The sequence below is a fragment of the Pseudophryne corroboree genome, chromosome 6 (genome assembly GCF_028390025.1).
Source record: "Pseudophryne corroboree isolate aPseCor3 chromosome 6, aPseCor3.hap2, whole genome shotgun sequence".
NCBI lineage: Eukaryota > Metazoa > Chordata > Amphibia > Anura > Myobatrachidae > Pseudophryne > Pseudophryne corroboree.
In genome coordinates this window covers 612697361-612720763 of record NC_086449.1, presented here as the reverse complement: position 1 = coordinate 612720763, position 23403 = coordinate 612697361, and positions in this window count along the sequence as shown.

Below are 23403 nucleotides of genomic sequence, written 5' to 3'. Positions count from 1 at the left end.
GCCACCGGCATCCAGCAGAAGCCGAGCAGGGGTGGAGGGATCCAGAAGGATCCCTATTTGCAAGCCGGGACTGCTTCCAATATGTAAGCAGCGGGGGTGAGGAAGCATTTGCCTTCTGTAGATAGATAGAGATCTGTGATATCTCCTGTGTTACCTTCATGATGAATGACCCCATAACTTAATTTTTACAAAAGTAGGTGAAAATTTTCATTATTTACCCACTTTTGTAGAAATGAAGTGATGATGAATATGCCCCATAGTCTTATATAGACTGTGAAAACCATGTCCACCAAAATTGTCTGTCAACTAATTCAAGAGCCTTGTTCATTCCTAGATCACCAGCACGGAAAGAGTTATGTTACTGCTGAAGGACAAGTTTCTGTAAAGAAGTAGAAAGTACATATAACCAGGAATTCACAGATAAACAACTATCTTGCAAGATCTGGATCCCTTTCCGCAATAAGCTCTTTCATCCATTCTTTACCCGGCTAGTTGAACTCGAGGACATACACTGAGACTGAAGGGGGGTAGGTTCAGAGGAAATTTAAGGAAAAATTACTTCACAGAAAGGGTAGTGGATAAGTGGAATAGCCTCCCATCAGAGGTGGTAGAGGCTAAGATTGTAGAGCAATTTAAACATGCTTGGGATAGGCATATGAATATCCTTACAAAGAATTAAGGTTCAAAAAGGATTGAGATTGCCTAAAGGATAAAAAAAAGGGGGCAGACTAGATGGGTTAAGTGGTTCTTATCTGCCGTCAAATTCTATGTTTCTATGTAGTTTCTACAACAATTGGTTTTTCGTAGATCTCAAGAAGTGAGAGTAGCAATTACCCTCCTTCTGGTAAAATGGGCAAAGTCACATGAGAAACTGCCTCAAAGTGAACCCATCACTAGTAAGAGTGTGTTTATAGGTCCATTCTCTTATATTATTTGTTATGCTATCAACATTAAAGGGCACTTAGGATTTAAAAAAGCTATTTTAATGTCTATTTGCAGGAGCTCTATCACAAAGAAATGTATTCACTTGTACTTTGCACCATTATTATATTTATAAAAAGAATGTTCGTCAATGATCTTGCTACAAAAATGTCAAGCACTGATGAAAGGCTGGAATAAGATCACTTTTAGCATATTTGCTATGACAAATTACAAGAATAATTGTTTCGGCTTGTACATCTCATCAAGGCTCAATTCTACAGATATTGCATGGGTACAAATAACAGCATCCTGGTACTGTACATCCTGCATTCCTATGTGCAATGCTGGACCCCAGTCTTAGCGGAGCTGTGCAGAAATATTAATGGAATGTGACTAGGATTCTAAGAACACAGCGTTCCTTCCTGAGATGGGGGACTGACGTCATCCACTGACTGCCTGGAGCTCAGACAGGAAGCACAGATTGACTCCAAATCCACAAGACAGCCCCCCTTGTCCTGAATTATTTTCTTTGGTTTGAGAGTAAATAGTGTTTACATGCAAAATCCACAGAATTATAGTTAAAATTGCTAGTGTTCTAACTGCTGTAATAGAAAAGTAAGAGCTGTGACATATATACAAAAAGTATATACACATTTATTAGAGATGGGTGATTTGGATTCTGATTGTTCCAAGTTTCCCCACAATTTTCTGCTTGTTTCAGATATGAAAATAAAGCAAAATGTCATATTCCGTGTATGACTCATGTGAGATTTGGGCTAAAATGTGTATATTCCACTCTCCTCGTGATAGGATTCACTCTGTGTTGGAGCAGGTAGGAGAGGTACAGTACCAAAGCCGTAAGCCCTCTGCAGTGAAAACAACAGGAATAAAAATATTTTATTAAATGAAATCAGTGAATATGTAATTATTTTAATAGGGATTACTGCATTATAGATTTGGATGTTGTAGATCACTGATCTGTCTTCTTTCTCTTAGGCAGAATGTACAATGAACAGCAAAAAAGGGCACCATGTAGACCGACCATTACCAAAAATAATTGTGCTGTGGAATAATAGTGGTGACTGGTATATTTCACTTCTTCAGTCTTTTTAAACCACTAATAATGTTAAGTTTAATCATAATATTGTTAATGCAGCAGTAAAATATAATATTAGAAAACACTACCTATTCTAAAATAAATTTATAATACTCTGAAATAAGTAGTAATCGGAGATCCAGAAAGAAGTCTACTAGTTGAACAATTACATAATAATTTGAATTACTCATTTGAAAATTGTCTGCTATAGTGTTCGTGAGTTAATGGCACCGCAAAGTGGCAACCTATGAATTTATTTCATCGTAGCATGTGATGAAATCAATATTGTGTGGCAGATATGGCAGAACAGGTGGCAGGAGCGCATTTATGAGTAAAGCCACCTCTATGCTCAATATTACTTGGTGCCAGCTACCCCACCCACCAGGATTCCGGCGAGACTCCACCCACTCCGGCTATCTGGTTTAATTTGGTCTTTGTGGGCTAAAAGCTTTCTCTTCCTAATTGCACATGGAAACACTCCTGAGACTCTCCCTGTTCTTTTGGGCTCCTGGATGGTACATGTGCCCACTCCTGAGACTCCCCCTGATGAATAATAGGGGAAGTAGTATTTATTCTGTGCCCAAATAGCCACATATGTATTGGGGATATGGAAAGCTCTAATGCATGGTGACTGCAGTGGTGCCCCTAGGCACGTGCCTCAAGTGCCTAGTGGGAAATTCAGCACTGACATGCGGCAAAAAGTGGGTAGAGGAACAGTATAACATAGAGAGCGGGATGCATCCACTGCAGAAAATGCTATTTTCTGAGGTTTGGCCGCATTTCTTTCCCATATGCATCAAGCTCCGGAAAGTAAAACTTTCCAGAATTTGTACCCGATAGACGACGCCATCTATAGATTAAAATAAGTCTACGGGCTTCTCTCCGCAGCATTCCCCGAGAGTGATCCAACAGAATCTCTTCCAGCGTCCCCCACGATGGTCATAAGCCCGAAAGTAACTACACTGCAAACGACAGCTCTTATTGGGAGAGTTGTCCTCTGCTTAAATCTACATGCATACGGCTCAGCTGACCACATAGCAACTAGAAAACACTATCTAAAATGAATGTATGTTATAATAATCTGAGAAGTGAGCAGAGAATATATTACACAATAATGTGTGCCAGTGGCTGATATGAAAGGTAACACAATCATGTAGTGGCTCTTTTCCCTACCACGTTGTGGGTTCGTCTTCTATGGTAGCAGTTAAGTCAGAATATTATTTGATTTGTTAGTGACACTGAAGTACATGGGATTATTGATGTTGTCACAGAGCAATCTCTTGTACAGGATAATCACATTACCAATACTGGCAGAAGTACTACTTCTACCAGTCATGTAAGAGAAAACCTCTGACAGGGTTCTCTAAAAACACTTGATCTCTCCTTAAACATTAGACCTTTCAAAGGTGTACATGGCCTGTAGTTCTGTCATTACTATTGGGTGGTGATCTTGTTATCATCAGGAATGCACTGATGAGATGAGAATGATGAGCAAATTCAGAAAAATGTCAACTCTGAGTCTGGACTCTAATTAGAGTCCAAGGGCCTAATTCAGACCTGATCGCTAGGGTGCATTTTTTGCATCCCTGCGATCAGGTAGTCGCCGCCTACAGGGGGAGGGGGGAATCGCAGTGCAGGGGTGCGATCGCATGTGCAGGAGAGTTGCACAAACGGAAGTTTGTGCAGTCTCTGCACAGCCCAGGACTTACTCTTCCAGTGCGATGACCGGGGCCGGAGCTGACGTCAGAAACCCACCCTTCAGACGCCTGGTCCCTCCTGCGTTTCTCCGGACACTCCTTAAAAACGGTCAGTTGCCACCCACAAACGGCCTCTTCCTGTCAGTCACATTACGATCGCCCATGCGATCGCTTTTCTTGCACCCCGTTGCTGCCCAGCACTCCCCGTCACTGCGGACCAATGCGCCTGCACATTGTGGTGACTACGCATGCGCAGTTCAGACCTGATCGGTTTTCGCACAGCAGCGATAAGGTCTGAATTAGGCCCCAAGTTCATAATCTTTTATTTTGTGAATTCAAAAGCAAATTAAGCACTCTAGGCATAAAAGTGTCTGCTTTTTTTTTATACTCTGCCACACCTCCCAACTTTTATGTGCAGGCACTCAAGCGGGCATTATGCACGTGCAACCGGAAAAGGGGTTACTTTGCGATATGGGCATAGGCTTGCATTAAACATCCTACCAACAAGATACCGCCCCATTTTCCTCACATTGGAGGCATGCCCAGTTGCACAGCATGCACAGCCAACGGGGCACCAGCGATGAACGAGCACGGGGCCGCGCATCATTCATCGCTGGTGTCTCCACACTCAAAGATATGAACATTATCTCGTTCAATAATGAACAAGATCGTTCATATCTTTGAGGATTGTCGACCAGTGTGTAGGGCCTATTAGTCTTTCATGAGACTTGTCTTTCAGAAGCTGGTCTACTGTATACAGACAATACATAAGTTCCGAGGGTCCAGGGATAGGTGATTATCTCCTGAACATACACAGGGGCTGCAGTAGGCGCCAAGAGTGCAGCTACCATAGGTGCAGGGAGTGCAGCTGTTATGGGGCCCAGAGCTGAGAGGGGCCACCTCCCCTGTCACAGTTACATATGTTATATACAAGAGTGCAGCTACCATAGGTACAGGGAGTGCAGCAGCGATGGGGACCAGAGCTGAGAGGGGCCACCTTCCCTGTCACAGTTACATGTGTTATTTACAAGAGTGCAGCTACCATAGGTACAGGGAGTGCAGCAGCGATGGGGACCAGAGCTGAGAGGGGCCACCTTCCCTGTCACAGTTACATATGTTATATACAAGAGTGCAGCTACCATAGGTGCAGGGAGTGCAGCAGCGATGGGGACCAGAGCTGAGAGGGGCCACCTTCCCTGTCACAGTTACATGTGTTATTTACAAGAGTGCAGCTACCATAGGGGCAGTGAGTGCAGCTGCGATGGGGCCCAGAGCTGAGAGGGGCCACCTTCCCTGTCACAGTTACATATGTTATATACAAGAGTGCAGCTACCATAGGTACAGGGAGTGCAGCTGCGATGGGGCCCAGAGCTGAGAGGGGCCACCTTCCCTGTCACAGTTACATGTGTTATTTACAAGAGTGCAGCTACCATAGGTGCAGGGAGTGCAGCTGCTGTGGGGACCAGAGCTGAGAGGGGCCACCTTCCCTGTCACAGTTACATGTGTTATTTACAAGAGTGCAGCTACCATAGGGGCAGTGAGTGCAGCTGCGCTGGGGCACAGAGCTGAGAGGGGCCACCTTCCCTGTCACAGTTACATATGTTATATACAAGAGTGCAGCTACCATAGGGGCAGGGAGTGCAGCTGCGATGGGGACCAGAGCTGAGAGGGGCCACCTTGCCTGTCACAGTTACATGTGTTATTTACAAGAGTGCAGCTACCATAGGTGCAGGGAGTGCAGCTGCTATGGGGCCCAGAGCTGAGAGGGGCCACCTTCCCTGTCACAGTTACATATGTTATATACAAGAGTGCAGCTACCATAGGTGCAGGGAGTGCAGCTGCGATGGGGACTAGAGCTGAGAGGGGCCACCTTCCCTGTCACAGTTACATGTATTATATACATGTAACGTTGTGTGACAGCCCCGACCCCCTAGCCACACAGGCAGAGGAGACTGCTGATACAACTCATCAGCAGCAGTCAGCCTGGCCTCAATGCAGCCCCACACACAGCAGAGGAGGGGTGGACTCGGGCCCCTCCAACAAGCCTGTGCAATCAGTATCCGCCCCCACCCCCATCACTGCAGCTCTGAATATAACTTGAAAGATGGTACTGGTCACAGACAGTAGGGTGGGGCCCGCTATTTGGAAGAAGCGGGGCACTGCACAAGGTGTGTTCCCCTCCTGTGTTAATGCACCTCTGAGTAGCCAGAATGGTAAATAGATAGGCATGATTTGGCTCCCTCCAAATTTTGTTGTGAGATCACTCCCATTCACTATTACAGGACTTTCTTCGGGCTACCCTCCCATGCACAATAAGACTCTTCTATAGTCTCCAAACTTTCAAGCATTCCCTGAAAACTCACCTCTGTGTGCCCACCAAGAACCCTTGCAATCTGGTTGACCATTATGCAACACATAACACATATCCTTGTGTATCAATGCCTATTTCCCTATATATTGTAAGCTTGTGAGCAGGGCTCTCCTACCTCTATTACTGTTATGTTTTGTTTTATCACTGTTGTTTCCAGTTGTAAAGCACAACGATAAAACTGTTAATGAATAAATAAATAATAATTATCTAAACAGACTTGTATTACAGTCACTAGTGGTAACTTTTGGGTGTTTCTAGTTATGTAATAGAAGAAACTAATTTCATTGTATCCATCATAGGGCTTGTTTTAGAGTTAAACGTTCAACTGGCTTCCCATTCCTTTCAGAATCCAATTCAAGCTTCTCCCACTCACTTACAAAGCACTCACCCACTCCTCTCCCATTTACATCTCTGACCTGCTATCCCTTTACCCTCCCACCCGTCCTCTTCACTCTGCTAATGCACGCTGCCTCTTCTGCCATCTGATTACTTCCTCCTACTCCTACCTTCAAGATTTATCATATGCTGCTCCCTTTCTCTAGAATTCCCTACCTCTCTCCCTCAGACTCTCCACCTCTCTGTCAAAACCAAACGGTCTCTCAAGACCCACTTCTTCACAAAACCCAGCTTAATCTCATCCTAACCCTCTATTTCACGCTCACTGTCTACCCCATCTGTCTCCCCCCTAGAATGTAAGCTTTCATGAGCAGGGCCCTCAACCCTCATGTGCTTATCCTTCTCTTACGTAAACCATCCTCGATGGCACCTAATCACGTGGTTTTCTCCCACCCTGATACTTATATCAGTGTCTATTTAGCCTGTACTTGTACTATATTGTCTTCAACTGTAAGTCACTATTGTCCTGTTTTTATTTTTCATTTATGTATTCTGTAATTGGGCGCTGCGGATCCCTTGTGGTGCCATATAAATAAAGATAATAAGAAACATAATAATAACAACTGTGTTGGAATACCCTATTTTTACTCTTCATGTGAAGTAAAACAAAGTAGAATTTTGAGTTCTGTTTGACTTGTTGCCCCCAATGGCTGGAAATCTGGGCCATGCAAGCATAAGTTACTATACAATCATTATTCAGATTAGGCCGCATATCAAGAACCACCTCTTTGGAGATGCATCACCAGGGTTGACGACCTGTTGGCTCCCTCCTCAGGGAGGAGCCAGCCAGGTCGGTATTGTGGGGCAGAGCGGGTTGTGCGTGACAACAAAATTGTGTCATTGTGGCCATGCCCCTGCTACACAATGCCGAGATTACTGGCATTGATGGCAATGGGGCGGAGCCATGATGATGTGATTTCGCGCGAATCACGTCATTGGCTCCTTCAGCGTGCGGGGAGAGTTATGTGCGGGTGCAAAAGGTGGCAGTAATCCGGGAGACTTGCCTACTCTTCCGGGGGGTGCAGGAGTGCCCCCAAAATTCAGGAGCCTCCAGGCCAATCCAGGAGAGTAGGCAAGTATGTGCATCATCTGCTTCTTCCGAAGCCTGGTAGAAAGATTACTTCTGCTGCTGATCATCAGTACGTAGTAAACAAAAAGAAGTAAAAAAGGAAGCATTACCCCACTTCAAATAGGCATCCTCCCTGATTTAGCAATAACCAGCAGAGGATATAGCACTGGTTGGTAATTGTCACTTTTTGGGGGGGAGATGACATTACTGGCTGTTACTTTCCCTTTCCCTAGTGGGGTGACCGCAACCTTTGTCCCACTACTGGAGCTGATGATGACGTTCCCTGTAAGGTGAGTCTATGTGTGTTCCAAGGTCAACTAAATGTTTGTTTTTCTTCCTAGGACCTGAGCACAAGGCTCCTAGACATATCATTAATTACATATTTACATGAGAACATCATCATTCATGAAACAGGCACCATAATGTAACAGCAACATTGTAACCAATATGAATGGTTCATTGTTTCTTCTGTTTTCTAATGTTTATAAGTAATTGAATTACCAACACACATTAGCTGAGCCTGAGAACAATAGTGATAACATTCCCAGGCACAATGGTTACAATGCGATAACTGTACAAGCATTGTGCCATAGTTAATATTATGCAATGGGGTATTCCATACTACAACTGAAGAAAGAGCGAATAGTACCACAAATATTTTTCTCTAGCCCACACACTCACTTATTTAAATAAGTCAGAATAAAGTTATTCATATATCATAGTAAAGATCTATAGAGAAGAAGACAAAGCATAAATACATTATGGTATTTGAAATGAGAGGCACATTATGGTATGTATCAAAAAGGGAAGCTTGTTTCCCTAATTTTACATGATAGTGTAAAAGACATACTCGGCCAAATGTAATAGGGTGCGAGTTTGCAAAATGTGCGAGTTTAGCGCAAAAACATGCACATACAGTACTATACTCAAGCAATGTAATAGAATGCGGGAACATGCACACTCGCATGTTTCACAACTCGCACACTTTAAACTCGCATCCAGATGTTTCTCCATTATGCACATACAAGTCGCCTGATGTTATAGAGTGCGAGTTCTAAACTCGCACATAAAACATTACAACAATAAAAATCACAACAAAAATAGACCAGATTTACATAGGCAAGTTGTATGTGAGAGTTTGTGGTAAAAATGGAAAAAACACTGTAAAGAACATTTTAGAAAAATAATGACAAATATACTGTATATCTACCTTTTAAAACTCATTATCAATAATTAAACCGCTAAAAACAGTGTAGCTATATGTATTATGTAAGTGACAAAATTCCATTACACAAATCCACAACATATGCTCCCCCTAAATAGTGTGTCTACATCCAGGGTCGGACTGGCCCACAGGGGTACAGGGGAAACCACCGGTGGGCACCACTGCCTGGGGGGCCCACTCCTTCCTCTAGGGATCAGGTTCCAGACTGTGCACTTGTATTATATATGGTAGATATGTTGCATTACACTGCACAAGTCTATTGTGTATTTCAAGCCTCTGTGGTGGTTGGTCACACCCCCTTTGTAGGCTAACCACACCCCTAAGTATGGGCCCCTATCACTGCATTCCCCCGGTGGGCACTTCATGACCCAGTCCGACACTGTCTACATCTACATTAAAAAAAGAACACATTACTCAAAATTAAATACCAATATACAATAACATTACTTACAGATGTAGCCACTCTCATCGTTGCCGCGATGCGTACGTACAGGCTTGCACATCGCGGCAAACGCTGCAAATGCTGTTCTGCGATTGGTTGCAGCAGGCTTTCACCCATAGTAATGAATGGGAGTGTGTGTGTACGTATGCACACATTCACATGTACGTATCGCAGCATAGATTAGCGTGGCTGCATCTGTGCTTTACAGAGAAAAACAGACACATTGTTTTTAGGGTTAACAGTTTACTAATGAATGGTCTATTCATCAACAAAAAATAAACAATAAACATAAACCCATAAAGCAAAACAAAAACTACTGAGAGGAGGATGTGCCTCGTCCCTCCTGGGGTGTCAGGCTCCGGAGCCTTACCTCCGGCGGGTGCTCCCACGGGTTACCATCCCGCTGGTTGGCGCGACTGCGACGGCAGGGAGCTGCTGGCAGCAGGTCCTTCTGGACGGATTTGCGGCTGCCAAGGGCCGGGGGCCGAGGGTCTGGAGAGCAGGGCGCTGCTGCGGAGATCGCTGCGGTAAGGTCCTCTAGTGGTGACACAGTATAGTGTGTCAGAGACAGAAGCTGGCTAAAGCTCTGTGCTAACAGCTAAGTATGTCTCCTGTGCTGGGGGCAGCCATGTTGGAGACCAGAGTATTACCAATGAAGTTCCCAATCTGTGTCCAGCCAATCCTGCGTGTTTTCCCCTTACAAAAGGGGACTGACTCAGAGGGAGAGTGCCAGTGCTTCATGTTACCTCCTTGTGAAAGGTTCTCCAGCTCTTTGCTCCCAGGTTACTTCTGGTTCCCTGGTCCTGGTTGCTCTCATCCATCGGTTACCTAAACGCTGCTGCAGTCCTGCTGTCTAAGTCCGTTGCCACTCGTGGAAGCGCCCACGGGGTCCCAGGTCGTAGAGGAGCTCTAGGTGCTAACGGCGGTTCCTGCAGACGTCTTCATTTCTTCAAAGTCCAAGTTCTTTAGCCTCGTCTTTCAATCACAAACCACAGTCCTCATTTCTTCAAAGTCCAAGTTCTTCAGCCTCATCTTTCAATTACAAACCACAGTCCTCATTTCTTCAAAGTCCAAGTTCTTCAGCCTCGTCTTTCAATTACAAACCACAGTCTTCATTTCTTCAAAGTCCAAGTTCTTCAGCCTCGTCTTTTAATCATAAAACACAGTCTTCAGTTCTTCTTTACCGGAGTTCTTCAGCTTCACTCTTCAAGTCATATAACCATACACTCTAATTCTTCCAGTTTCTTCAATTGCTCCGATATTCGTGTACAGCCTGATTATTCATTAAAACTACAGTTATCTTCCTACGAAGTCCTCCTTTTCTTTACGCCCTCTGGCCAACGTTAACACATAGTTAGGCTTCCACCCCATGAGGAGGAATTACATTCAGCCAGCTCATTTACTCTCCTCACAGGTAGCTGTCCCTTCAGCCAAAACTCGGTTGTCGGAACCCCAACTTACGCCGAGCGTGACATGGCGCCCTTAGATGCCCCCCCATGTACATGCACTACACTTTGGGGGTGTGAGTGTGGAGGCAGTTAGAGGGCTGATGGTTTGGGAGCTGGTGGTAGATGAGGTAGGCGCATCTGCAATGGCCTTTGGCCCAGCAACTTCCTTTGTAGGACCACAAAAGCTTGAATTTGTTCTTGTATGGTTGCCTATGTGCACGGGTGGCCAACGTTTGATCTCTGGTGGCCTGTGTGAGTTAGACATTCAGAAGTCGAAGGCCATACAGGTGTGAGTCCCTTGTGCCACCGAGGTAGTATGGCTGAGCAGCCTTAATTGGTGGGCAACTGCATCCATTTGGACCACTTGATGGTTCAAAAACGCCAAGTTAAGCTCTATTAAGGAGTGTAGGGAGGTAGTCAGCTCCTGCACACTTGGGGAGGTGTCCTGTATGGTGTCCACTGGTGGTTGCTGCTGCTGGATCTTTGAGATGGGGCTGGTAGCTCCATAGTGTCGCGCTCCACCTCCTCCTCAGATGAAGTCACCAGGCAAAAATGTGTGGGTGGCACCTCTGGCGCTGGTGGTGTGGGTAGTGGGGGAGACAGACAAACAAAAGAAGAACATGAAAATGGAAGAAAAAAAATACATAAACATATTTGGTACTGTACAAAAAATACTGTTAGGAGTAATATAGGACATCAAACATTGCAAGGGTCAAATAAATGTATGCTGACAAGTGCATTCAGTGAGGACTCCATTTAAATAATGAAAAGGGATGCAATCAATTTGACAGCTGTCAGGATCCCGGCGGACAGGATACCAATGCCGGAATTCCGACAGCCAACAATGCCGACAGCCAGAATCCCGACACAGGGGGGCTATTCCCACTCGTTGGTCTCCACGACACCCATAGAGTGAGAATATAACCTGCGTCGAGCACAGCGAGCCACTGACCCTGCAGCATGGCGAGCACAGCTCTTAGCGCTCGCACCATTGCCGGAATACTGGTGGCCAGGATGTCGCCGTTGGGATCCTGACAGCTGGAATCCCACACGTGGGTAAATAGTACGTATATCAATGAAAACACCACAATGTAAGCATGGTTTTTAATGTCATTTTTCAGGTGAACTTTTAGAAAAAAATACTACTTTACATATCAGTTTGTTTTAAGTATCAGACTAAAACATAATCACTGATATGGTTGCGACATAATTGCATTATGTAATGGCTGCAGCCCTTATTGTCACAATGCTATAAAAATTAATGCTATGTGACATTACACTTAGCTTACAGAGGCCTGTTGAACAATGTAAATGTGTGTAATATTATATTGGCATTTTTCCTGGTGCTTACCAGCCTCCTGTGTGGCCATCTCACTGAACCGTTTTTGCGGAACCAGTTTCCTCCTAGAAGCAGCGGCTGAGGGGAAACATTCAGTGATGCTTAATGTTTTATAATACATGTACCTTTTGCACAATATGAACACTATAAAGGTTAACAAACAGTACATTATGTGCAGGGCCAGTTCTTGCCCTTGTGGCGCCCCGGGCAAAAGTTAGGGGCGTAGCTTAATATGGTCAGTCACGCCCCCATTTGTAGCGCCGCTGAAAGGGAAGAAAAAAAAAGTATACTTACTATACCCCACTCCTGATTCCAGACCCTGCAGACCGGCGCCGCTCTTCTCCTCGGATCTATGGGAGAGACGTCAGTCATGACGTCTCTCCCATAGCACAGCACAGGCACTAGAGGTCAATTATGACCCCTAGCGTCTGTGCCACAATGTTGTGCGGTGCGCGATGACGTCATTGCGCACCGCACACCAAAGGTCCTCTCCATGAAGGGAAACTTAGAAACTTAGCGTCTGATTCCCTTCATAGCGAGGGAGGACCAGCGCCACGAAGGGAAACCAGACGCGTAGCGTCTGGTTCCCTTCTCACAGCGGGGGGACACTGCTGGGGCGCACACTGCACAGTGGCGTATCTTGCCATGGTGCGGCGCCCTCCGGATGGCGCCGGCGCCCTCCGGAAGGCGGCGCCCCAGGCAAAAGTCCTGCTTGCCCGTGGCAAGATCCGCCACTGATTATGTGGCAATGGACGCAAAAGAGCTTAAAGGCCGCCGCCCCCAGGTGAAGACCCTGTGTAATAAAAGTTTTTTTAAAGACCGTGGGGTATATTTACTAAGATGGGAGTTCTATTTAAGATGGGATGTTGCCCATAGCAACCAATCAGATTCCAGGTATTATCTTCTAGAAGGTGCTAGATAAATGAGACGTAAAATCTGATTGGTTGCTATGGGCAACATCCCATCTTAAATAGAACTCCCATTTTAGTAAATTTACTGGTGTGTTGTGTTTTTTTTTTATATTTTCTTTACAGGTGGACTACAGGTGCCAGCAGGCCCTTTATGTCTGGGCATGCCGGCACTTGTGGTTCTCCAAGTGCCAGCATGCTGGGACAGGCTTGCTGGGACCTGTAGGCCACCTGTAAAGAACAATATTAGCATACAATGAACCCCGCACCCACCGCCACCAGGGGTGCGGGGCATAGCACTGGGCTATCAGCCCAGTGCTGGTTGTTGCTCGGGAGGGGGGACCCCATGTTTATTTTTGGGGGCCCCACTTTCCGAGGAATTCCAGCCTGGGCTGAATGGCTTGGGGGGGCACTTTAATGGCATGGCAGGGGGACCCTACACTGAGTGTCTCCCCTGCTATGGCATTACCCCCCCCCCCCCCCCCCATGGCTGGTTCTGCCTGGTGCTGGTTTTAGTGGTGTGTCTGGGGACTGCACTTTTTTTTCCCTCAATGGGGAGGGGGGGGGGGGAGGGGGAGGGTGTTTAGCTGCCAGTGCCTCCCCAGCCGGTGAGCTCACCGCACGTCACTGCTTCTTAATTGGGGCAGATGTATGGTGTGATTGTGCACCAAGAAGATGTGGATATACCATGGCGTGAATGAGGGCACTATTTTCAGTAAAACTAAAGTGGACATTCAGCCCAGTCCATGTTTTCCCCAAGACAGGTGCGGCATCCTCAACCTCGTCACTCTTCTCATCACCAGACTCCTCCTCCTACTCCTCAGTATCATGCTCCTCCAACTCCTCTGTGTCACCCTCCTTCTCACTTACAGCCTGCACCACGACATCCTCCTCCTCCTCCTCCACCCTGCTCTGTTGTCTCCTTGAAGCCCTGCTGGTATTCACACTCACAAAAAACTGAAACTCATCTGCTTCTTCCCAAAACACCTTACTACCTTTTAAAGATCAAAATGTTTGTCTGTAAACTCGCACCCTTTTACATTGTATGAGTTGCGTACAAACTAACACCCTCAATGTGTGCACCTTCAGAAGGTGCGAATTTGAACTTGCAAGAAAACCTTGTACCCTATTACATCTCATCTACTGTATTCAATAAAAGTGAAAAGCAATTGAAAATATTGGGAGGGATTCATTTACTTGCAAGGTTCCATGGTAGCCTCCCATGTTAATTTCCAAATGATAGGCCAGATGTAATGAAGTCCGAGTTGGCTGGAGATGCAAGTTCCCGGCCAAACTGGGACTTTTTTTAAAGGAAATCATGTACAAGAAATTGCCGCTTCAAAAGAAGTCCAAGTTAGGCCGGGAACCCAAACAAACATAATATACCATTGCTGAAGACAGGCCTCATGTCAAGCCCAGAAACGTTGATTATGCTGTGCATTCTTTAATACAATATTTTTTTTTATTGTGCCATGCGTGGTTTGGACTGCTTCAGTACTGCCATATGACCGTGTAATTGCTGGTAAGGGCACACATGTAATTGTACCACAGCTACAGGGCTGCCAAATTAGGGACGATAGATAAAAAGACTCGCACAAAAATCCTGCACGTCCGGAATTCGGAGGCTATTACATTTATTGAATATTTCAGTTATATTTCATCAGCACATTTTTTTTTATTGTGTGCATGGATCATACTAAAAATCAATTGTTCATCAATGTCACAAAGTGTGTTGCATACACCTAATATAGTTAATTTTAAGATGAAGTGAAAGAAACACATAATGTACAAAGTATTTATATCAATTTTATTGTTAGAAAATCTCTGAAAACATCTCATTACTGAGAGAAAAGGAATGTGTTGGCTAAAACATAGGGAGCAGCGATCAGCAGTCGTCTTTTTGCTTAGAAAGCTGTTATAAAACACAGTAAATATTCCCTGCTGTGTCCATTTTATTTTTATTGACATAAAGCCACAAGACATGTGTTTCTCATTAAAGAAAAATCCACATTGTTTGAGCTCGTCATAACTGCCTAAGAAACAAAGGGGCCTATATTTGGAATTCAATCTTTAGGAACAAAAATAGCTGTGTATCACACCTGGAAATGTTTGGATGTGCTTGCAACATGTGCTGCCGATCTTCTACTCCGGATGCTGCGCAATGCCTTCTGTGACTCGTCAGTGCATGCACGACAATTCCCTCTAGTCTTACTTCAAGGGCTGCCAATGACAGGATTCTTAAGCTATTATGTTATACTATGAACTACTTTCAATCTCAACCCTATACGGTTAGCTATGTCTCTGAACAACAAGGTTAGGTATGTCTGTGAACAACAAGGCACTCATCAGACTTAATAAAATGGCAATCAGAGACAATCCTGCTTCCAACGTTTCAGATGTATGTAATCAATAGAGATGAGCGCCGGAAATTTTTCGGGTTTTGTGTTTTGGTTTTGGGTTCGGTTCCGCGGCCGTGTTTTGGGTTCGACCGCGTTTTGGCAAAACCTCACCGAATTTTTTTTGTCGGATTCGGGTGTGTTTTGGATTCGGGTGTTTTTTTCAAAAAACCCTAAAAAACAGCTTAAATCATAGAATTTGGGGGTCATTTTGATCCCAAAGTATTATTAACCTCAAAAACCATAATTTACACTCATTTTCAGTCTATTCTGAATACCTCACACCTCACAATATTATTTTTAGTCCTAAAATTTGCACCGAGGTCGCTGTGTGAGTAAGATAAGCGACCCTAGTGGCCGACACAAACACCGGGCCCATCTAGGAGTGGCACTGCAGTGTCACGCAGGATGGCCCTTCCAAAAAACCCTCCCCACACAGCACATGACGCAAAGAAAAAAAGAGGCGCAATGAGGTAGCTGACTGTGTGAGTAAGATAAGCGACCCTAGTGGCCGACACAAACACCGGGCCCATCTAGGAGTGGCACTGCAGTGTCACGCAGGATGGCCCTTCCAAAAAACCCTCCCCACACAGCACATGACGCAAAGAAAAAAAGAGGCGCAATGAGGTAGCTGACTGTGTGAGTAAGATAAGCGACCCTAGTGGCCGACACAAACACCGGGCCCATCTAGGAGTGGCACTGCAGTGTCACGCAGGATGGCCCTTCCAAAAAACCCTCCCCAAACAGCACATGACGCAAAGAAAAAAAGAGGCGCAATGAGGTAGCTGACTGTGTGAGTAAGATAAGCGACCCTAGTGGCCGACACAAACACCGGGCCCATCTAAGAGTGGCACTGCAGTGTCACGCAGGATGGCCCTTCCAAAAAACCCTCCCCAAACAGCACATGACGCAAAGAAAAAAAGAGGCGCAATGAGGTAGCTGACTGTGTGAGTAAGATAAGCAACCCTAGTGGCCGACACAAACACCGGGCCCATCTAGGAGTGGCACTGCAGTGTCACGCAGGATGGCCCTTCCAAAAAACCCTCCCCAAACAGCACATGACGCAAAGAAAAAAAGAGGCGCAATGAGGTAGCTGACTGTGTGAGTAAGATAAGCGACCCTAGTGGCCGACACAAACACCGGGCCCATCTAGGAGTGGCACTGCAGTGTCACGCAGGATGGCCCTTCCAAAAAACCCTACCCAAAAAGCACATGACGCAAAGAAAAAAAGAGGCGCAATGAGGTAGCTGACTGTGTGAGTAAGATAAGCGACCCTAGTGGCCGACACAAACACCGGGCCCATCTAGGAGTGGCACTGCAGTGTCACGCAGGATGGCCCTTCCAAAAAACCCTCCCCAAACAGCACATGACGCAAAGAAAAAAAGAGGCGCAATGAGGTAGCTGACTGTGTGAGTAAGATAAGCGACCCTAGTGGCCGACACAAACACCGGGCCCATCTAGGAGTGGCACTGCAGTGTCACGCAGGATGTCCCTTCCAAAAAACCCTCCCCAAACAGCACATGACGCAAAGAAAAAAAGAGGCGCAATGAGGTAGCTGTGTGAGTAAGATAAGCGACCCTAGTGGCCGACACAAACACCGGGCCCATCTAGGAGTGGCACTGCAGTGTCACGCAGGATGTCCCTTCCAAAAAACCCTCCCCAAACAGCACATGACGCAAAGAAAAATTAAAGAAAAAAGAGGTGCAAGATGGAATTGTCCTTTGGCCCTCCCACCCACCCTTATGTTGTATAAACAGGACATGCACACTTTAACCAACCTATCATTTCAGTGACAGGGTCTGCCACACGACTGTGACTGAAATGACGGGTTGGTTTGGACCCCCACCAAAAAAGAAGCAATTAATCTCTCCTTGCACAAACTGGCTCTACAGAGGCAAGATGTCCACCTCATCATCATCCTCCGATATATCACCGTGTACATCCCCCTCCTCACAGATTATCAATTCGTCCCCACTGGAATCCACCATCTCAGCTCCCTGTGTACTTTGTGGAGGCAATTGCTGCTGGTCAATGTCTCCACGGAGGAATTGATTATAATTCATTTTAATGAACATCATCTTCTCCACATTTTCTGGATGTAACCTCGTACGCCGATTGCTGACAAGGTGAGCGGCGGCACTAAACACTCTTTCGGAGTACACACTTGTGGGAGGGCAACTTAGGTAGAATAAAGCCAGTTTGTGCAAGGGCCTCCAAATTGCCTCTTTTTCCTGCCAGTATAAGTACGGACTGTGTGACGTGCCTACTTGGATGCGGTCACTCATATAATCCTCCACCATTCTTTCAATGGTGAGAGAATCATATGCAGTGACAGTAGACGACATGTCCGTAATCGTTGTCAGGTCCTTCAGTCCGGACCAGATGTCAGCATCAGCAGTCGCTCCAGACTGCCCTGCATCACCGCCAGCGGGTGGGCTCGGAATTCTGAGCCTTTTCCTCGCACCCCCAGTTGCGGGAGAATGTGAAGGAGGAGATGTTGACAGGTCGCGTTCCGCTTGACTTGACAATTTTCTCACCAGCAGGTCTTTCAACCCCAGCAGACTTGTGTCTGCCGGAAAGAGAGATCCAAGGTAGGCTTTAAATCTAGGATCGAGCACGGTGGCCAAAATGTAGTGCTCTGATTTCAACAGATTGACCACCCGTGAATCCTTGTTAAGCGAATTAAGGGCTCCATCCACAAGTCCCACATGCCTAGCGGAATCGCTCCGTGTTAGCTCCTCCTTCAATGTCTCCAGCTTCTTCTGCAAAAGCCTGATGAGGGGAATGACCTGACTCAGGCTGGCAGTGTCTGAACTGACTTCACGTGTGGCAAGTTCAAAGGGCATCAGAACCTTGCACAACGTTGAAATCATTCTCCACTGCGCTTGAGACAGGTGCATTCCACCTCCTATATCGTGCTCAATTGTATAGGCTTGAATGGCCTTTTGCTGCTCCTCCAACCTCTGAAGCATATAGAGGGTTGAATTCCACCTCGTTACCACTTCTTGCTTCAGATGATGGCAGGGCAGGTTCAGTAGTTTATGGTGGTGCTCCAGTCTTCTGTACGTGGTGCCTGTACGCCGAAAGTGTCCCGCAATTCTTCTGGCCACCGACAGCATCTCTTGCACGCCCCTGTCGTTTTTTAAAAAATTCTGCACCACCAAATTCAAGGTATGTGCAAAACATGGGACGTGCTGGAATTTGCCCATATTTAATGCACACACAATATTGCTGGCGTTGTCCGATGCCACAAATCCACAGGAGAGTCCAATTGGGGTAAGCCATTCCGCGATGATCTTCCTCAGTTGCCGTAAGAGGTTTTCAGCTGTGTGCGTATTCTGGAAAGCGGTGATACAAAGCGTAGCCTGCCTAGGAAAGAGTTGGCGTTTGCGAGATGCTGCTACTGGTGCCGCCGCTGCTGTTCTTGCGGCGGGAGTCCATACATCTACCTAGTGGGCTGTCACAGTCATATAGTCCTGACCCTGCCCTGCTCCACTTGTCCACATGTCCGTGGTTAAGTGGACATTGGGTACAACTGCATTTTTTAGGACACTGGTGAGTCTTTTTCTGACGTCCGTGTACATTCTCGGTATCGCCTGCCTAGAGAAGTGGAACCTAGATGGTATTTGGTAACGGGGGCACACTGCCTCAATAAATTGTCTAGTTCCCTGTGAACTAACGGCGGATACCGGACGCACGTCTAACACCAACATAGTTGTCAAGGCCTCAGTTATCCGCTTTGCAGCAGGATGACTGCTGTGATATTTCATCTTCCTCGCAAAGGACTGTTGGACAGTCAATTGCTTACTGGAAGTAGTACAAGTGGGCTTACGACTTCCCCTCTGGGATGACCATCGACTCCCAGCAGCAACAACAGCAGCGCCAGCAGCAGTAGGCGTTACACGCAAGGATGCATCGGAGGAATCCCAGGCAGGAGAGGACTCGTCAGAATTGCCAGTGACATGGCCTGCAGGACTATTGGCATTCATGGGGAAGGAGGAAATTGACACTGAGGGAGTTGGTGGGGTGGTTTGCGTGAGCTTGGTTACAAGAGGAAGGGATTTACTGGTCAGTGGACTGCTTCCGCTGTCGCCCAAAGTTTTTGAACTTGTCACTGACTTATTATGAATGCGCTGCAGGTGACGTATAAGGGAGGATGTTCCGAGGTGGTTAACGTCCTTACCCCTACTTATTACAGCTTGACAAAGGCAACACACGGCTTGACACCTGTTGTCCGCTTTTCTGTTCAAATACCTCCACACTGAAGAGCTGATTTTTTTGGTATTTTCACCAGGCATGTCAACGGCCATATTCCTCCCACGGACAACAGGTGTCTCCCCGGGTGCCTGACTTAAACAAACCACCTCACCATCAGAATCCTCCTGGTCAATTTCCTCCCCAGCGCCAGCAACACCCATATCCTCCTCATCCTGGTGTACTTCAACATCTTCATCTTCAATCTGACTATCAGGAACTGGACTGCGGGTGCTCCTTCCAGCACTTGCAGGGGGCGTGCAAATGGTGGAAGGCGCATGCTCTTCACGTCCAGTGTTGGGAAGGTCAGGCATCGCAACCGACACAATTGGACTCTCCTTGTGGATTTGGGATTTCGAAGAACGCACAGTTCTTTGCGGTGCTTTTGCCAGCTTGAGTCTTTTCAGTTTTCTAGCGAGAGGCTGAGTGCTTCCATCCTCATGTGAAGCTGAACCACTAGCCATGAACATAGGCCAGGGCCTCAGCCGTTCCTTGCCACTCCGTGTGGTAAATGGCATATTGGCAAGTTTACGCTTCTCCTCCGACAATTTTATTTTAGGTTTTGGAGTCCTTTTTTTACTGATATTTGGTGTTTTGGATTTGACATGCTCTGTACTATGACATTGGGCATCGGCCTTGGCAGACGACGTTGCTGGCATTTCATCATCTCGGCCATGACTAGTGGCAGCAGCTTCAGCACGAGGTGGAAGTGGATCTTGATCTTTCCCTAATTTTGGAACCTCAACATTTTTGTTCTCCATATTTTAATAGGCACAACTAAAAGGCACCTCAGGTAAACAATGGAGATGGATGGATACTAGTATACAATTATGGATGGACTGCCGAGTGCCGGCACAGAGGTAGCTACAGCCGTGGACTATTGTACTGTACTGTGTCTGCTGCTAATATAGACTGGATGATAATGAGATGTAGTATGTATGTATAAAGAAGAAAGAAAAAAAAACCACGGGTAGGTGGTATACAATTATGGACGGACTGCCGAGTGCCGACACAGAGGTAGCTACAGCCGTGGACTACCGTACTGTACTGTGTCTGCTGCTAATATAGACTGGATGATAATGAGATGTAGTATGTATAAAGAAGAAAGAAAAAAAAACCACGGGTAGGTGGTATACAATTATGGACGGACTGCCGAGTGCCGACACAGAGGTAGCTACAGCCGTGGACTATTGTACTGTACTGTGTCTGCTGCTAATATAGACTGGATGATAATGAGATGTAGTATGTATAAAGAAGAAAGAAAGAAAAACCACGGGTAGGTGGTATACAATTATGGATGGACTGCCGAGTGCCGACACAGAGGTAGCTACAGCCGTGGACTATTGTACTGTACTGTGTCTGCTGCTAATATAGACTGGATGATAATGAGATGTAGTATGTATAAAGAAGAAAGAAAAAAAAAACCACGGGTAGGTGGTATACAATTATGGATGGACTGCCGAGTGCCGACACAGAGGTAGCTACAGCCGTGGACTACCGTACTGTGTCTGCTGCTAATATAGACTGGTTGATAATGAGATGTAGTATGTATAAAGAAGAAAGAAAAAAAAAACCACGGGTAGGTGGTATACAATTATGGACGGACTGCCGAGTGCCGACACAGAGGTAGCTACAGCCGTGGACTACCGTACTGTACTGTGTCTGCTGCTAATATAGACTGGATGATAATGAGATGTAGTATGTATAAAGAAGAAAGAAAAAAAAACCACGGGTAGGTGGTATACAATTATGGACGGACTGCCGAGTGCCGACACAGAGGTAGCTACAGCCGTGGACTACCGTACTGTGTCTGCTGCTAATATAGACTGGTTGATAATGAGATGTAGTATGTATAAAGAAGAAAGAAAAAAAAAACCACGGGTAGGTGGTATACAATTATGGACGGACTGCCGAGTGCCGACACAGAGGTAGCTACAGCCGTGGACTACCGTACTGTACTGTGTCTGCTGCTAATATAGACTGGATGATAATGAGATGTAGTATGTATAAAGAAGAAAGAAAAAAAAACACGGGTAGGTGGTATACAATTATGGATGGACTGCCGAGTGCCGACACAGAGGTAGCTACAGCCGTGAACTACCGTACTGTGTCTGCTGCGACTGGATGATAAATAATGATATAAAAAATATATATATATCACTACTGCAGCCGGACAGGTATATATTATATAATGACGGACCTGCTAGAGACTGTCTGTCAGCAGAATGAGTTTTTTATTTTATAGAATAAAAAAACACCACACAAGTCACACGACGTGTGTTTAACTTTTACAGGCAGACATTCACAATACAATATAGTATACTATATACTGGTGGTCAGGTCACTGGTCAGTCACACTGGCAGTGGCACTCCTGCAGAAAAAAAGTGTGCACTGTTTAATTTTTTAATATGTACTCCTGGCTCCTGCTATAACCTAACTGCTCCCAAGTCTCCCCCACAATTAAGCTGTGTGAGCACAGTCAGATATTATACATAGATGATGCAGCAGCACACTGGGCTGAGCACAGATATGGTATGTGACTGAGTCACTGTGTATCGTTTTTTCAGGCAGAGAACGGATTATATTAAATAATATAAAACTGCACTGGTGGTCACTGGTCAGTCACTAGTATTAGAGATGAGCGCCTGAAATTTTTCGGGTTTTGTGTTTTGGTTTTGGGTTCGGTTCCGCGGCCGTGTTTTGGGTTCGAACGCGTTTTGGCAAAACCTCACCGAATTTTTTTTGTCGGATTCGGGTGTGTTTTGGATTCGGGTGTTTTTTTCAAAAAACACTAAAAAACAGCTTAAATCATAGAATTTGGGGGTCATTTTGATCCCAAAGTATTATTAACCTCAAAAACCATAATTTACACTCATTTTCAGTCTATTCTGAATACCTCACACCTCACAATATTATTTTTAGTCCTAAAATTTGCACCGAGGTCGCTGTGTGAGTAAGATAAGCGACCCTAGTGGCCGACACAAACACCGGGCCCATCTAGGAGTGGCACTGCAGTGTCACGCAGGATGTCCCTTCCAAAAAACCCTCCCCAAACAGCACATGACGCAAAGAAAAAAAGAGGCGCAATGAGGTAGCTGTGTGAGTAAGATTAGCGACCCTAGTGGCCGACACAAACACCGGGCCCATCTAGGAGTGGCACTGCAGTGTCACGCAGGATGTCCCTTCCAAAAAACCCTCCCCAAACAGCACATGACGCAAAGAAAAAAAGAGGCGCAATGAGGTAGCTGACTGTGTGAGTAAGATTAGCGACCCTAGTGGCCGACACAAACACCGGGCCCATCTAGGAGTGGCACTGCAGTGTCACGCAGGATGTCCCTTCCAAAAAACCCTCCCCAATCAGCACATGATGCAAAGAAAAAGAAAAGAAAAAAGAGGTGCAAGATGGAATTGTCCTTGGGCCCTCCCACCCACCCTTATGTTGTATAAACAAAACAGGACATGCACACTTTAACCAACCCATCATTTCAGTGACAGGGTCTGCCACACGACTGTGACTGATATGACGGGTTGGTTTGGACCCCCCCCAAAAAAGAAGCAATTAATCTCTCCTTGCACAAACTGGCTCTACAGAGGCAAGATGTCCACCTCATCTTCACCCTCCGATATATCACCGTGTACATCCCCCTCCTCACAGATTATCAATTCGTCCCCACTGGAATCCACCATCTCAGCTCCCTGTGTACTTTGTGGAGGCAATTGCTGCTGGTCAATGTCTCCGCGGAGGAATTGATTATAATTCATTTTAATGAACATCATCTTCTCCACATTTTCTGGATGTAACCTCGTACGCCGATTGCTGACAAGGTGAGCGGCGGCACT